This window comes from Theropithecus gelada, chromosome 9 (assembly GCF_003255815.1).
Source record: "Theropithecus gelada isolate Dixy chromosome 9, Tgel_1.0, whole genome shotgun sequence".
Classification (NCBI taxonomy): Eukaryota; Metazoa; Chordata; class Mammalia; order Primates; family Cercopithecidae; genus Theropithecus; species Theropithecus gelada.
In genome coordinates, this window is record NC_037677.1 from 93,873,526 (window position 1) to 93,889,550 (window position 16,025).

The 16,025-nt window shown below is 48.9% G+C and overlaps 1 protein-coding gene across 1 annotated transcript in view; it reads right to left on the reverse strand.

Moving 5' to 3' along the window:
* Positions 1 to 16,012, reverse strand: part of RRP12 (ribosomal RNA processing 12 homolog) — a 69,832-nt gene extending 53,820 nt beyond the window's left edge. The window contains exon 1 of the mRNA XM_025396125.1: positions 15,961 to 16,012. The gene's annotated coding sequence lies outside the window, so the exon portion shown is untranslated. The remainder of the gene's footprint in view (positions 1 to 15,960) is intronic.
* Between the last annotated feature and the right edge of the window lie 13 nt (positions 16,013 to 16,025).

The following is a 16,025-nucleotide window of genomic DNA, read 5'->3' on the forward strand; positions in this document are numbered from 1 at the left end:
GTTTTTTTTTTTTTTTTTTTTTTTTTTTTTGAGACGGAGTCTCACTGTGTCTCCCAGGCTGGAGTGCAGTGGCGCGATCTCGGCTCACTGCAAGCTCCGCCCCCCGGGTTCACGCCATTCTCCCGCCTCAGCCTCCCGAGTAGCTGGGACTACAGGCGCCCGCTACCGCGCCCGGCTAGGTTTTTGTATTTTTAGTAGAGACGGGGTTTCACCATGTTAGCCAGGATAGTCTCGATCTCCTGACCTTGTGATCCACCCGCCTCGGCCTCCCAAAGTGCTGGGATTACAGGCTTGAGCCACCGCGCCCGGCCAGCCCAGCTAATTTTTAAATTTTTTGTAGAGACAAAGTCTCCTTATGTTGCCCAGACTGGTTTCAATATTCTGGACTCAAGTAATCCTCCTGCCTCAGCCTCCCAAAGTGTTGGGATTACAGGCGTGAGCCACCTTGCCTGGACAATAATTTCTGAAGGCTGCAATCAGGGAAAATAACAGAAATATTGGTCCATCATTTATCCAACCACTATACCATCCTGCTAAGTAAATTGGGCATTGTGGTAGAGAAGAGGAGAGGAAAATAGAATTTAATGGATGTCTCCTTTGTGTCAGACGCTCTCTGTGGTAATAAGAACTATCATTTGTTAGCCTCTATCCACCTGGGCACTTTACATGTGTGATCCTACTGCGTCCTCGCAGCCACTCTGTAGGGTAGGTGCCATTATTATGCACATTTTATTTTGTTATCATTACTTTTTATTTATTTTTGAGATGGATCTCGCTCTGTTGTCCAGGCTGGAGTGCAGTGGCACCATTTCGGCTCACTGAAACCTCCACCTCCCTGGTTCAAGCAATTCCCCTGCCTCACAGCCTCCTGTGTAGCTGGGATTACAGGCACACACCACCATGTCTGGCTAATTTTTTTTTGTATTTTTAGTTGAGATGGGGTTTCACCATGTTGGTCAGACTGGTCTCAAACTCCTGACCTCAGGCAGTCTGCCTGCCTCAGCCCCACAAAGTGCTGGGATTATAGGGGTGAGCCACCACGCCTGGCCTATTTTTTTTTTCTTTCTTTCTTTTTTTTTTTTAATGAGAGACAGGGTCGACCAGGCACAATGGCTCATGCCTGTAATCCCAGCACTTTGGGAGGCCGAGGCAGGTGGATCACAAGGTCAGGAGTTCAAAACCAGCCTGGCCAAGATGGTGAAACCCTGTCTCTGCTGAAAATACAAAAATTAGCTGGGCGCAGTGGCAGGCACCTGTAATCCCAGCTACTTGGGAGGCTGAGGCAGGAGAATTGCTTGAAACCGGGTGGCAGAGGTCGCAGTGAGCCAAGATTGTGCCACTGCAGTCCAGCCTGGGTGACAGAGTGAGACTCCATCTCCAAAAAAAAAAAAAAAAAAGGCAGGGTCTCACTGTTATCCAGCCTGGTCTCTAACTCCTGGCCTCAAGTGATCCTCCTGCCTTCGCCTCCCAAAGTGCTGGGATTACAGTCATGAGCCACTGCACCCGGCCTATTATCCACATTTAAAAATGGGGAAACCAAAGCTAGGGAAAGATTCCCAATAGCATTAAGTGGGGAGTTATAACTGTAATTTACTCCTCTCCCAATTCCTGTTCTTTATAACCATTTGGTTATCAAGCAATGAAAGAAGCCTAGTTCTCACATCTAGAGTTCACAGGCTGGTTGGGGTGGCAGTAAACAATCCCCGTGGCAATCAGTGCCATCATCCAGGTATGGCCAGGAGCTATGGGAGCCCAGAGCCTAGCAGACTATAGTCATGTCTAAGAGGTGAGTCAGGGCCAAGTTTTGGGTGAGGTGATGCTGGAGCTGAGTGCTGCAGCATGAACTAGAATTGACCAGGAAGCTGAGGGTGGCTGTTCAGTTCAGGCAAGGCAATAGCAGCTACAAAGGCACACGGGCAAGTAAAAAATGACGTGTTTGCTCTAGATGCCGGCAAGACATGAGTCACTGATGCGTTAGAGACTGCTGCACCAGTACAGGCAAGAAACCATAAGGGCTGAAACTAAGAATGTGGCAGTGAGGGCAAAGAGGGAAGGACAGACTGGAGAAGGTATCGAGGAGGGAGAATGGCACATGAAGGCTAGCGGTTATGAGGGGTGAGCAGGGTTGTCGTGTACAGTTGTGAAGTCTATGGACTGCTTAGTTTCCCACATGAGGGGTCTGAAATTCAGTCTTCATTGCTGCCTTGTACAGAAGAAGAGTGGCCTTTTTTTTTTTTTTTTTTTTTTTGAGGCAGACTCTAGCTCTGTAGCCCAGGCTGGAGTGCAGTAGCACAGTTTCAACTCACTGCAGCTTCTGCCTCCCAGGCTCAAGCAATTCTCCTGCCTCAGCCTCTGGAGTAGCTGGAATTATAGGGGCCTGCCCCCATACCCAGCTAATTTTTGTATTTTGGTAGAGATGGGTTTTCACCACGTTGGCCAGGCTGGTCTTGAACTCCTGGCCTCAGGTAATCTGCCCGCCTCAGCCTCTTAAAGTGCTGGGATAACAGGCATGAGCCACCATGCCTGGAGTTTGTTTGCCTTTTTCTCATTCACCAGTGACACCATAGAGGCATATGATGCGTACAGGTATATGAGGCTCATGACACCACAGAGGAAGTGAGAATAAATCACTCCCAGGAAGGCAAGATTCCAGAATATGAATGTGCCTAAGAAAAGACCACCTCTCAATATCTGAACCAAAAAGCTGCATTTACTACAGTATTTACTTAAGGGAGGTGGAGCTGGGCCTGTTAGGTGCAATCCCTATGAGTGGAGCAGGGCACTGATCTTATACATAAGGTGCCAGGAGGTTGAAGATCAATGGTGGGCACATATCAAGGGAGGTAGCACTTAGGGATTGGTTGGTCAACCAGTGTGGCTGTTACCAATTGGCTGGCTGTCAGATGTCTGGTCACTAAGGAAAATTGTTCAGCTGAAGGGAGATGAATTGTCTTTAAGTGGCTTAAAACTGGTTATGGTGGTGACTTGTTGCCATGGCAATGGAACAGTCTTTCCTGTGGGTATGAACTTTTTTTTCCCCCTCAAGTGACTGGTAGCACAAAGCATTCACTCTCAGAGGTTGTTTTCCTTTATGAAGGACCATGTTGGCTCTGGGGAGGGAAGTTCACAGGCTGGCTAGGGTCAGAATACTTGCCTGGCCCACGTATTCAAAGGCCCAGTTTGTCACCTCTCCAAGATCCTGTGGCTGAGGTGTTTCCAACACAGGGATCAGGGAAGTTAGTTGCATTGTAGGGAACATAGCTAATCAGAAATGGGACCTAGGGCTGGGTGCAGTGGCTCACACCTGTGATCCCAGCACTTTGGGAGGTGAAAGCAGGAAGATCCCCTGAACCTAGGAGCTTGAGACCAGTCTGGCCAACACAGTGAGACCCCATTTCTTAAAAAAAAAAAAAAAAAAAAAGCCCGGGCACGGTGGCTCACGCCTGTAATCCAAGCACTTTGGGAGGCCAAGGCGGGCGGATCACCTGAGGTCAGGAGTTCGAGAGCAGCCTGAACAACATGGTGAAAGCCCATGTCTACTAAAAAATTTAAAAAATTAGCCGAGCGTTATGGTGGGTGCCTGTAATCCCAGCTACCTGGGAGGCTGAGGCAGGAGAATCCCTTGAACCCAGGAGGCAGAGGTTGCAGTGAGCCGAGATCGTGCCACTGCATTCTAGCCTGGGTGTTACAGAGCAAGACTCCGTCTAAAAAAAAAAAAATTAGCTGGGCGTGATGGCACATGTTTGTAGTCTCAGCTACTTGGGAGGCTGAGACGGGAGGATTGAGCTCAAGAGTTTGAGCTCAGGCTGCAGTGAGTCATGATCACGCCACTGCACGCGCACCCACAAGACACAGTGAGACCTTATCTCAAAAAAAAAAAAAAAAAATCAGAAATGAGACCTAGGAGCCCGGACTCCCAGTCACTTCTTCCGTAAAGGAGACTATGAAGTGCTGGTGGGCAGTGTGGTGCAGCTGGCCAGACCTCACAGCCAGCTTTTGCCCCTGCCTTCTCCACAGAGGCCTCTCCTTAGTCCCTCCTTTATGTCTCTCCTTGGGCTTTGTAGGAACCACATGTGTTTGCCCAACCATAATCCTGAGAACTATCCCTGGAGCTGCCATGGGAGGTTCTGAGCTCTGTCAGGACTAGGCTAAAAGCAGACGGGTGCTTTTCTGCAGCTCAGCGGCCACTTAGATTCATCAGAGCTACCCGCACACTTCACTCCCATTGAGCAACGGCTTCTGGTAGGTAGGCTCGGGTGGGTTTGTTTTTTAAAATAATTGTTTAAAACTTTTGGTCAGGCGCTCAAGCCTGTAATCCCAGCACTTTGAGAGGCTGAGGTGGGTGGATCACCTAAGGTCAGGAGTTCAAGACCAGCCTGGCCAACATGGTGAAACCCCGTCTCTACTAAAAATACAAAAATGAGCTAGGCATGGTGGCACAAACTTGTAATCCCAGCTACTCAGGAGGCTGAGGCAGGAGAATCACTTGAACCCAGGAGGTGGAGATTGCAGTGAGCTGAGATCGTGCCACTGCACTCCAGCCTGGGTGACAGAGTGAGACTCTGTCTCAAAAAAAATAAAATAAAATGAAAAATAAAGTGTACAATTCAGTGGTTATTGGTATCTTCACAGATGTGTGCAACATCACCACAGTCAACTTAAAACATTTTCGGCACCTCAAAAAGAAACCCCACCCCCTGTATTTATCACCCCCAACCCTCCCAGCCCCTGGGAATCACTACTCTACTTTCTGTCTCTATAGATTTGCCTATTCTGGACATTTCATATAAGTAAAATCATACACCATGCAGTCTTTTGTAACTAGCTTCTTTGGCTCAGCATAGTTTTCTTTTCTTTTCTTTCTTTCTTTTTTTTTTTTTTTTTTGACAGAGTCTCACACTCTCGTCCAGGCTGGAGTGCAGTAGTGCAATCTCAGCTCACTGCAAGCTCCGCCTCCCAGGTTCACGCCATTCTCCTGGCTCAGCCTCCCGAGTAGCTGGAACTACAGGTGACTGCCACCATGCCCGGCTAATGTTTTGTATTTTTAGTACAGACTGGGTTTCACCGTGTTAGCCAGGATGGTCTCGATTTCCTGACCTTGTGATCTCAGCCTCCCAAAGTGCTGGGATTACAGGCGGAGCCACCGTGCCCAGCCATCTCAGCATAATGTTTTCAAGGTTCATCCATGTGTGTCATAGATCAGTACTTCATCCCTTTTTATAGCCAAATAACATTCCATTGTATGGATGTACCATATTTTGTTTTGTTTTGTTTTGTTTGAGACACAGTGTCAATCTGTAGCCCAGGCTGGAGTGCAGTAGCATGATCTTGGGTCACTACAACCTCTGTGTCCCAAGTTCAGGCGATTCTCCTGCCTCAGCCTCACGAGTAGCTGGGATTACAGGTGTGTGCCACCACACCTGGCTAATTTTTTTGTTGTTGTTGTCCTTGTTGTTTGTTTTTGTTTTTGTTTTGAGATGGAGTCTCACTCTGTCGCCCAGGCTGGAGTGCAGAGGCGCCATCTTAGCTCATGGCAATGTCTGTCCCCTGGGTTCAAGCGATTCTCCTGCCTCAGCCTCCCAGGTAGCTGGGATTACAGGTGCCCACCATCACACCCGACTAATTTTTTTTGTGTATTTTTAGTAGAGATGGAGTTTCGCCATGGTGGGCAGGCTGGTCTCGAACTCCTGACCTCAGGTGATCTGCCTGCCTCGGCCTCCCAAAGCATTGGATTACAGGTGTGAGCCACCATGCCTGGCCTAATTTTTGTATTTTTAGTAGAGATGGGGTTTCACCATGTTGGCCAGGCTGATCTCAAACTCCTGACCTCAAGTCATCCACCCACCTTGGCCTCCCAAAGTGTTGGGATTACAGGCATGAGCCACTGCTCCCAGCCCCATGTGGGTTTCTGATGGTTGTTGTTTCTTGTCCATATTTCTTAGGCTGGTCAACATTGAGCCTGCTCCCAATGACAGCTCTGGGAGACTGGACATTTTCCTCCACTGCAGTCAGAAATATAACAGTCAGCTCCTACATGTAAACCCAGCACTTTGGGAGGTCGAGGCGGGAGGATCACCTGAGCCGGGAAGTTCGAGGCTGCAGTGAGCTATAATCATGCCACTGCACTCTAGCCTGGGCGACGGAGAAAGACTCTGTCTCAAAAAAAGAAAAAAAAGGAATATAACAACCAGTAGTTCCCCTGTTCCACCTCTGACAAAATCCTTAATATTGGATACTTGCCACCTTGCCATCAGCTGGCAGGTACCTTTAATAGCTTTCCTTAGTCAATTGGTAAGTAGCCACTGAATGCTGACCTGAAAGCACCTGATCAATTTATAGACTATACTGTGGCAGCCATGAGAACACACGCTTCAAATCTCAGAGCAGCAGCTGATTTTTTGTTTTGTTTTGTTTTGAGATAGAGTCTTGCTCTGTTGCCCAGGCTGGAGTGCAGTGGCATAATCTTGGTTCACTGCAGCCTCCAACTCCTGGGTTCAGGCAGTCCTCCCATCTCAGCCTTCCGAATAACTGGAACTACAGGCATGCACTACTATATGGGCTAATTTTATTTTATTTTTTAAATTTTTTAATTAATTAATTAATTTATTTATTTATTTTGAGACAGTCTTGGTCTGTCGCCCAGGCTGGAGTTCAATGGCGCAATCTGGGCTCACTGCAACCTCTGCCTCCCGGGTTCAAGCGATTCTCCTGCCTCAGCCTCCTGAGTAGCTGGGATTATAGGCACCTGCACCACACCCAGCTACTTTTTGTATTTTTAGTAGACATGAGGTTTCACCATGTTGGCCAGTCTGGTCTTGAACTCCTGACCTCATGATCCACCTGCCTCAGCCTCCCAAAGTGCTGGGATTATAGGCGTGAGCCACCACACCTGGCCTATCTTTTTATTTTTATTTTTTTTAAGAAACGGGGTTTCGGCCGGGCGCGGTGGCTCAACCCTGTAATCCCAGCACTTTGGGAGGCCGAGGCGGGTGGATCACGAGGTCAGGAGATCGAGACCATCCTGGCTAACATGGTGAAACCCCGTCTCTACTAAAAAAAATACAAAAAACTAGCCGGGCGTGGTGGCGGGCGCCTGTAGTCCGAGCTACTCGGAGGCTGAGGCAGGAGAATGGCGTAAACCCGGGAGGCGGAGCTTGCAGTGAGCCGAGATCGCGCCACTGCACTCCAGCCTGGGTGACACAGCGAGACCCCGTCTCAAAAAAAAAAAAAAAAAAAAAGAAACGGGGTTTCACTGTGTTGCCCAGACTGGTCTTGAATTCCTGGACTCAGGTGATCCACCTGCCTCAGCCTCCCAAAGTGCTGGAATTACAGGCATAAGCTACCGTGCCCAGAGCAGAGAGCTGATTGGCTGAGGGCCCCTCCCAGCATTCAGAGGCTGTGCTGCCCATGGGCTGCATCCAGTCATGATTTAGCATCCCTGTATTGAGAATGTTAAGGCAGGCTGGTCTTGGGAACCCGAGGACCCCTCTAAAGAGTAACTTTGGCTGGAATAGCCCCCCACAGGCTTGCCAAATTTTTCCCCAGAAGTGCATTTGCAATCTAAGACGACACTGCCACCCATCACACCTTCCTTCCTCCTTCCCTTACTCAGCATCACACCTGCACTCCCAGCCCCATTTCCTGTCACAGACACATCTAATATATTTCCTGCAAATCCTGTCTTGGCAACTGCTTCTCAGAGATCCTGGACTAACACACTGCTAACCTCTCAACAATTCACTAAACTTGATGCAAATCAATCCCAAATAACTAAGTTTCTGCCAGTTTTGTTTTTGTTTGTTTTTTTTAAAATTTTTTTAGAGACAGGGTCTCACTTTATTGCCAGGCTGGAGTAGAGTGGCTATTCACATGTGTGATCATAGCGTATAGAAGCCTCGAACTCCTGACCTCAAGCCATCCTCCTGCTTTAGCCTCCCAAGGAGCTGGGACTACAGGCACGTGCCTCCTGTGCCCAGAACGTCAGCTTGTTTTGAATGTACAATTTTGAGGTCAGGCTCAGTGGCTCACACAGGTAATTCCAGTGCTTTGGAAGGCCAAGGCAGGAGGATCGTTTGAAGCCAGGAGTTTAAAACTGGCTTGTGCAACATAGGGCGACCTCATCTCAAAAACAAAAAAAGTGATCCAAGATTAATATAGACTGAGAAATCAGTTTCATGTGAATGAAAGCAGAAGGGTCAAAATTTGCTTATTGCCCTGCTTTGAGCATTTTACCATTACAGTTTTCACACAGGGTCTAGTGGCAGAGGGCTTGGTGCACACCAGGTGGTTTTGAAAGTGCCATAAATTTAAAAAAGAAAGAAGGCTTGGACTAAAGCCTGGCCTTATACTAAGTCTGACAATGCGGGGGGGATCAGGGAAGCCCAGGTGCTATCAGGGGAGCCCTTGAGGAAGCCGCAGCCTGCTGGAAGCCCTCCTCTCTTTCCCGGCAGCACCAGCTCCAGCTCCAGCTCTGTTTACCTGCAGATGGTGACTGCATTTCGGGCGGGGGCAGTCCAAGTCCCTGAAGCACTGCTTTCTCTCCTAGAACCTGAGTCTTGAGGCATCATCTGGGCTCACGCCCTCTATGAGGCATAAATCTTCTCCTCCTCAGACACCAGCTGAGCCGGGAGATCTGAACAACAGGCGATGAGTTTGCAAGATGGTTCAACAACTATGGACATGTGGTGTCCTCACAGGAGTCCTGTGGGCTGAACGGCAGCCGCCCCTCCTTCCACCCAGCACAATACTTGGTTTGTCCTGCTCACTCTAAATCTGGGCCTTCAATGAATGTTCAGTCCTCGATGAGGGAGTTCTGTGGAAAAAAATAAATGGGAAAGGAAGGTTGGAGAGGCCTTTATTAGCTTAAGGGGCAGTGGAAGGTAAAAGGGCTGTGACTCCTGGTTAGCTTTTTTTTTTAAATTGTTTTTTGTTTTGATTTTTTTTCCGGTAGCTTCTTTATCTCAGTGTTTTTTCTTTTCCTTTGCTTTTCTTTTTTTTTTTTTGAGACAGGGTCTCACTCTGTCACCCAAACTGGAGTACAGCGGTGCAATCATAACTTACTGAAGCCTTGACTTCTGGGGCTCAAGCAATCCTCCCACCTCAGCCTCCCTAGTGGCTGGGACTACAGGTGTGTACCACCACACCCGGCTAATTTTTGTATTTTGTTGTGGAGACAGGTTTTCGCCATGTTGCCCAGGCTGGTCTCAAACTCCTGGGCTCAACTGATCCCCTCGCCTGAGCTTCCCAAAGTGCTGGGATTACAGGCATGAGCCACCATACCTAACTCTTATCTGAGTTTTTGTAACAGTTTGACAAACGAGCTTGTTGTTGGAAAATTGTAAGAGTCCTGGGAATTTCCCTGGGGCCTGAGGAATGAAACACTGCTCTACAAGGGGAGGCTTTCTGTCCTCGAGTTCAGGGTTTAGGGGCTGGCTGGAGGCCTCGGGTAGAGATGAAGGCCCAGTTAGGATTTCCTTCACTGGAATCCATCATTGATGTGTGCCTTGACTGGGGGTTGCCTGCTAAGAGGGCACGGAGCACAGAACCTCCACTGACACCCCTGCAGTTCTAGCAGGAAGCAGGACTTGGTGGCCCCACTTACTCCCTACAGGATAGGAAAAGAGGGCAGTGCCCTGGTGAGGAGCTGTACAGGGGGTCCCTCAGGATGCTTGCTGGGAGGGGTGGGGAGGGCACAGGACTTGCTGGGACCCCGCTGGGAGCTAAGCCCCTCCCAGCTGATTTATTTTTAGGACCAGTAATGCTCGCCTGCGTGTGCCTCGAGCTTCAGAAGGCCCAGGAATTAACCCCGACAAATGTCTTTTTATGCTGTGTTCAGTAGAGATAAGATTAAAAAATAAATTATAGAGAGCAAAAAACAGTGGTTTACTCTCTTTACTGGCATTCAAGAAACTTCTTCGGTTTGATAGGCTTTAAGCTTCTTCCCAGATTTAAAATGCTGTGATTGGCACTAAATGGACCCTATCTCTGCCCAGGAATTCTGGCTTCTGGCTGCAAAGCCTTTGGGGTCCTTGCAATGGGGCAGGCATAACCTCCCATAGTCCCTCCCTCAATCTTCCTTTCCTGCCTTGCTCTTTTTTTTTTTTTTTGAGACAAGGTCTCACTCTGTCACCCAGGCTGAAGAGCAGTGGTGCAATCATGGCTCACTGCAGCTTCAACCTCCTAGGCTCAAGCAATCCTCCCACCTCAACCTCCCAAGTAGCTGGGACTACAGGCACACACCACCACGTCCAGCTAATTTTTGTATTTTTTGTAGTGATGGGGATTTGCCACGTTGCCCAGGCTGGCCTTGAACTTCTGGGCTCAAGCCATGCTCTCACTTCAGCCTCTCAAAGTGCTGAGATTATAGGCTTGAGCCACCATGCCCTCCCTGCCTCTCTCTTCTGATAAAGGAAGCCCTGACTTTGGAGTCCTTCCCTGTGGATCACCTCTGATAAATCTAGTTTCTTGTTCATCTGCTCTTTTATTTATTTATTAAAAAAAATTTTTTTAAAGACTAGTAAAGTGCAGTAGTGAGAAGTGGGGAAAGGGTAGAACAAGGAGTTTGACCTGTAACTGACTGTGAACAATCAATTGAAGTAACTCCTGACCTTCGGACCAGCCTCATCAGCCCTTTTGAATGGCTCCTCTCAGTTTCTTCATCTGGAAAATGTGAATCGTGCATGACAGGAGGTGGGTGGGGATTTGTAGTAGAGAATTCTCAAGGTCTCTCCCGGCTCTGACACTTGGGGACCCAGGGAGTCTACCAAGGGCAAAGGCATCACCCTAAGTGCAAGTTCGTGTGTGGGGGTGTATGAAATAGTTAAGATGAAGTGCCCATCCTCAAGGAGTTTGCAGTTGAGTAGCTCAGAGGCATGCATAATAAATCTCAGGTAGGCCCAGCGCGGTGGCTCATGTCTGAAATCCCAGCATTTTGTGAGGCCGAGGCGGGTGGATCATGAGGTCAAGAGGTTGAGACCAGCCTGACCAACATGGTGAAACCCCATGGCTACTGAAAATACAAAAATGAGCTGGGCGTGGTAGCGGGCGCCTGTAATCCCAGCTACTTGGGAGGCTGAGGCAGGAGAATGGTTTGAACCCAGGAAGCAGAGGTTGCAGTGAGTCGAGATCACGCCACTGCACTCCAGCTTGGGCGACATGGCAAGACTCCGTTTCAAAAAAAAAAAAAGTAAATAAATAAAATAAAAATCAATCAATCAATCAATCTCAGGTAGATATCCAGGAAGTGAGGCATATCAGAGTTCATCAGAATTCCAAGGAGATACAAGATTCCTTCTGGAGGCAGAGGGGGTTGGTGAAGGGGATAAAGTAAGGTTCCTGAGTTCCTTTCCGAGGCCAGTGGCGCAGATGGTTTTGGCTTCCCAAACAAAGAATCCCAGTTATTGCCCAACTTTGATCCCGGCAGGCAAGTCTTCCCCTACCAGGCAGCCACACTCACACCTTCTGAATTGGTGGCTCATTAAATCTTTTTTGCCTTCTTAATCATACTGCTAATAATACTTATTTTTGTTTTATTTGTTTGAGACTGAGTCTCACTGTTGTTGGGTCAGGCTGGAGGGCAATGGTGCGATCTCGGCTCACTGCAACCTCCGCCTCCCGGGTTCCAGCGATTCTCCTGCCTCAGCCTCCCGAGTAGCTGGGATTGTTATGCCCAGACTGTTTGTTCCCCAAAGAAGACCACCAGAGTCCAGAGTCAAAGCCAAGCGGCAAGGATCTTTACTACAAGTTCGAACCTGGTCCCTCCTTTACACAGTATACAAGAGGGCCCTGAACAATGCGAGCGTTTGCTTTTTATAGCCCGAAAGTTGCAGGGGAACAAAGAAATTATTTTGGCTCCTGCGCTTTCAGTAACCTTGAACGGCTGTCTCCTTATCGGAGACTTTCTAGGTGGTGTTTATACTGGGCTCAGGGAGTTTGAGAGATATATGGTGGTGGGATGGGAGGATGGGATGTGTCTGTGCTAGGCTCAGGGAGTTTTGAGCCCGGGGCTGAGGAATGTGCCCAGCTCCTTTCAGGATTACAGGCACCCGCCACCACACCTGGCTAATTTTTGTATTTTTAGTAGAGATGGGGTTTCACCATGTTGGCCAGGCTGGTCTCGAACTCCTGACCTCAGGTGATCCACCCATCTTGGCCTCCCAAAGTGCTGGGATTACAGGTGTGAGCCACCGTACCCAGCTAATAATATTTATTAATATAATATTACCGGCCGATAATATCACTGGCCAGGTGTAGTGGCTCATGCCTCTAATGCCAGTACTTTGGAAGGCCAAGGCGGGAGGATCACCTGAGCTCAGGAGTTCGACACCAGCCTGGCCAACATGGTGAAACCCCATTTCTACCAAAAATAGAAAAATTAGCCAGGCGTGGTGATGGGCACCTATAATCCCAGCTCCTCGGGAGGCTGCGGTAGGAGAATTGCTTGAACCTGGGAGGTGGAGGTTTCAGTGAGCCGAGATCGCACCATTGCCCTCCAGCCTGGGTGACAGAACAAGACTCCATCTAAAAAAAATATATACATATATTGGGAGGCCGAGACGGGTGGATCACGAGGTCAGGAGATCGAGACCATCCTGGCTAACCTGGTGAAACCCCATCTCTACTAAAAAATACAAAAAACTAGCCGGGCGAGGTGGCGGGCGCCTGTAGTCCCAGCTACTCGGGAGGTTGAGGCAGGAGAATGGCGTAAACCCGGGAGGTGGAGCTTGCAGTGAGCTGAGATCCGGCCACTGCACCCCAGCCTGGGCGACAGAGCAAGACTCCATCTCAAAAAAAAAAAAAAATATATATATATGTGTATCTATATATATACATTTATTTATTATTAATATATTTAAAATTTGTGACTAGTTGTTTCCATTCATTATCTCATCTATTTCTCACAACAGGGCTTTGCTTAGGTGGGTATGAATATGATTACAGACAGGAAAACGCAATGAGAAGTTGAGTGACTCATGGCAGGCCCAGAGCTAACCAGAAACAGGAATATTTGAACTTGAGTTTCCGAGAACATCTTCTTCCTACTCACATTTCTTACTCATTGCAGAAATGAGAGAACCCAGTGAGGAGACGAGGTGACAAGGGCACAGAATCTTGAATGTCTTGAGAGCAGGAGGAGGAGAAGAAAACATGGTAGGAGTCAGGCTAGGAGCATGGATTTGGCCAAGGCAGGACAAAAAGCCAAGGTTAAGGCTGGAACAGCTCTCCCTGGGAGTGCCTGAACAACAGATTAGGATGACTGAGCAGCAGGAAAGATCAGAGGGAGAACTGCCTATGAGACAGGCTCCTCAGCGAAACTCCCATAGGGGTGACACCCCTGGGGCTTGAACCATAAGCCCTTTGAGGGCATTCTAGCTTGGCAGCTCTGGGGTCCTGTGAGTTCTGGTGCAGCTTCTAGGGCTGCACCTCATCCCAGTCACCTGTCTAGTTACTGAATTCCATCTTCTCCCAGCTACAGAGGAGAGAAGCAGTGGAGTGCTGTGGTGAGAGTGCAGACTAGGCCATTGGGTGACCTGGGTTTGAGTCCCGGTTTCTCCTCCACTTCCTAGCTGTGACTTTGCACAACGATTCCTCTGGTCCCTGGTTCCCTCATCTGTGGAACGGAGCTATAGTAGTTCTTACATAAGTCTAGGTATGGTGGCTCACACCTGTAATCCCAGCACTTTGGGAGGCCGAGGCAGGCGGATCACCTGAGGTTGGGAGTTTGAGACCAGCCTGACCGACATGGTGAAACCCCGTGTCTACTAAAAATACAAAATTACCCAGGCGTGGTGGCACATGCCTGTAATCCCAGCTCCTCGGGAGGCTGAGGCAGAAGGATTGCTTGAACCCAGGAGGCTGAGGTTGTGGTGAGCCAAGATTGAGTCACTGCTCTCCAGCCTGGGCAACCAGAACAAAAATGCGTCTCAAAAAAAAAAAACAAAAAAAAACAGTTCTTACATAATATGAATTGCTGGGGTTGAAATTATACATTAAAAGGCTAGTTGCACTAAACCGTCACAAACAGGAGCCGTTATGATAATGTAGCTACAAACCACTTGTGTTTTGGTTCATGTTGTTCCCAAAGTGCCTTTTCTCTGCCTCTCAAATCCTTCCCACACTTCAAAGTCAACAAATGCCAAAAATACAACAAAAATGTGGAGGCCACAGACAATAGTGGAGTAAGAGCATGGTCTTGGGAGCCAGCAGCCTGGGCTTGAATCCTAATCTCTGTCACCTTGGGCAAATTTCCTCATCTGCAAGTGGGGAAAAGATAGAACCTGCCTCAGAGGGTCATTGTGGAGATATGAGGAGTGAACGAGTTAATATTTGCAAAGCACTTAGAACACTGACTGGCATGCTGTAGGTGTTTTACTGGTACATGATTGCCGCTCACTGCAACCTTGGCCTCTCAGGTTCAAGTGATTCTCCCGCCTCAGCCTCCTGATTACAGGCACACTCCACCATGCCTGGCTGATATTTTTGTATTTTTAGTAGAGTGGGGGGGGAGTTTCACCATGTTGGTCAGGCTGGTCTTGAACTCCTGACCTCGTATGATCTGTCTGTCTCGGCCTCCCAAAGTGCTGGGATTACAGGCGTGAGCCACCCAATGTTACTGCTGGCTACTCGTACATGGGCCTCATTTGCCCTCTGCTTGCTTGAACAACAGGAAACACATTCAGCCCATCCTTGAGTCTAGTCCACTGCCTGGTTCATGTTTGGTGCTCATTAAAGTGTCTAGATTGAAATCAACCAGGAGACTGGCCTGCCACAGTGGCTCACACCTGTCATTCCAGTGTCTCTGGGAGGTTGCTGCAGCAGGATGGCTTGAGGCCAGGAGTTTGAGACCAGCCCGGTCAATATAGCAGTCAACATAGCGAGATCTATCTCTACAGGAAAAAAAAAAAAAAAAAATTAGCCAGGCTTGGTGGCATGCCTGTAGTCCCAGCTATTCAAGAGGCTGAGGCAGGAGGATCACTTGAGTCCAGGAGTTCAAGGCTGCTGCAGTGAGCTATGATCATGCTACTGCACTCTGCTTTGGGAACAGAGGGAAACCCTGTTTCAAAAAAGAAAAAGAAGGCTGGGCACGGTGGCTCACACCGGTAATCCCAGCATTTTGGGAGGCCGAGGCCGGTGGATCACTTGAGGCCAGGAGTTCGATACTAGCCTATACAACATGGTGAAACCCCGCCTCTACTAAAAGTACAAAAATTAGCTGGGCGTAGTGGCGGGCACCTGTAATCCCAGCTACTCGGGAGGCTGAGGCAGGAGAATCGCTTGAACCCGGAAGGTGGAGGTTGCAGTGAGGCGAGATCGAGCCACTCACTCACTGCACTCCAGCCTGGAAGACAGCTCCGTCTAAAAAAAAAAAAAAAAAAAAAAAAAAAATTGTGGTAATAAATTGCTGATTGGGGCTGGGAGAAGGACAGGCAGTGACGAGAATTCGCCCCTTTCTGAAATATTTGAAGGGTCCTAGCGTTTGCTTCCTTGTTGGAGGCCCAGAAAGCACTGACTTGACGTGTGTGAAAGATTGTAGACAGAGACGGGATAAAGAACCCCGTGCTGGAAAACGAGCAGGCTCTGGAATCAGCAGGGTCACGGGCAGTTTCCTTACGTGTAAACTAGGAGTAAAAAGATCAGTGTCCCGCCGAAATGAGAGAGTAATAGTAAAAACTATTTACTGAGCACTTCCAGGTACTTGCTAAGTATTTATGATCCCATTTTACAGATGAGGCTGGGAGGTTTCCCGACCTGCCCGAAGATACAAAGCAAGTAGTATGCACGAGGGAAGACTCGAACACAGGTCTGTGAATCAATCTCTGTGTGCGGATGGGAGCGGTTTCAGCGATAAGAGCCACTTAATCTGGCCGAGCCGCTCGAGAGCAGCGCAGCAGCCACCGGAGTGGCACCGCCCCTAGAGCCCGCCGCCCTCCGCCCTCCGCCCTCCGCCCTCTGCGTGCTTACGTGCGCTCCGTGACCGCCGCGGCCGACGTGGGGCTGGCGAGGCAGGACGCATGCGCTCTGAGTGC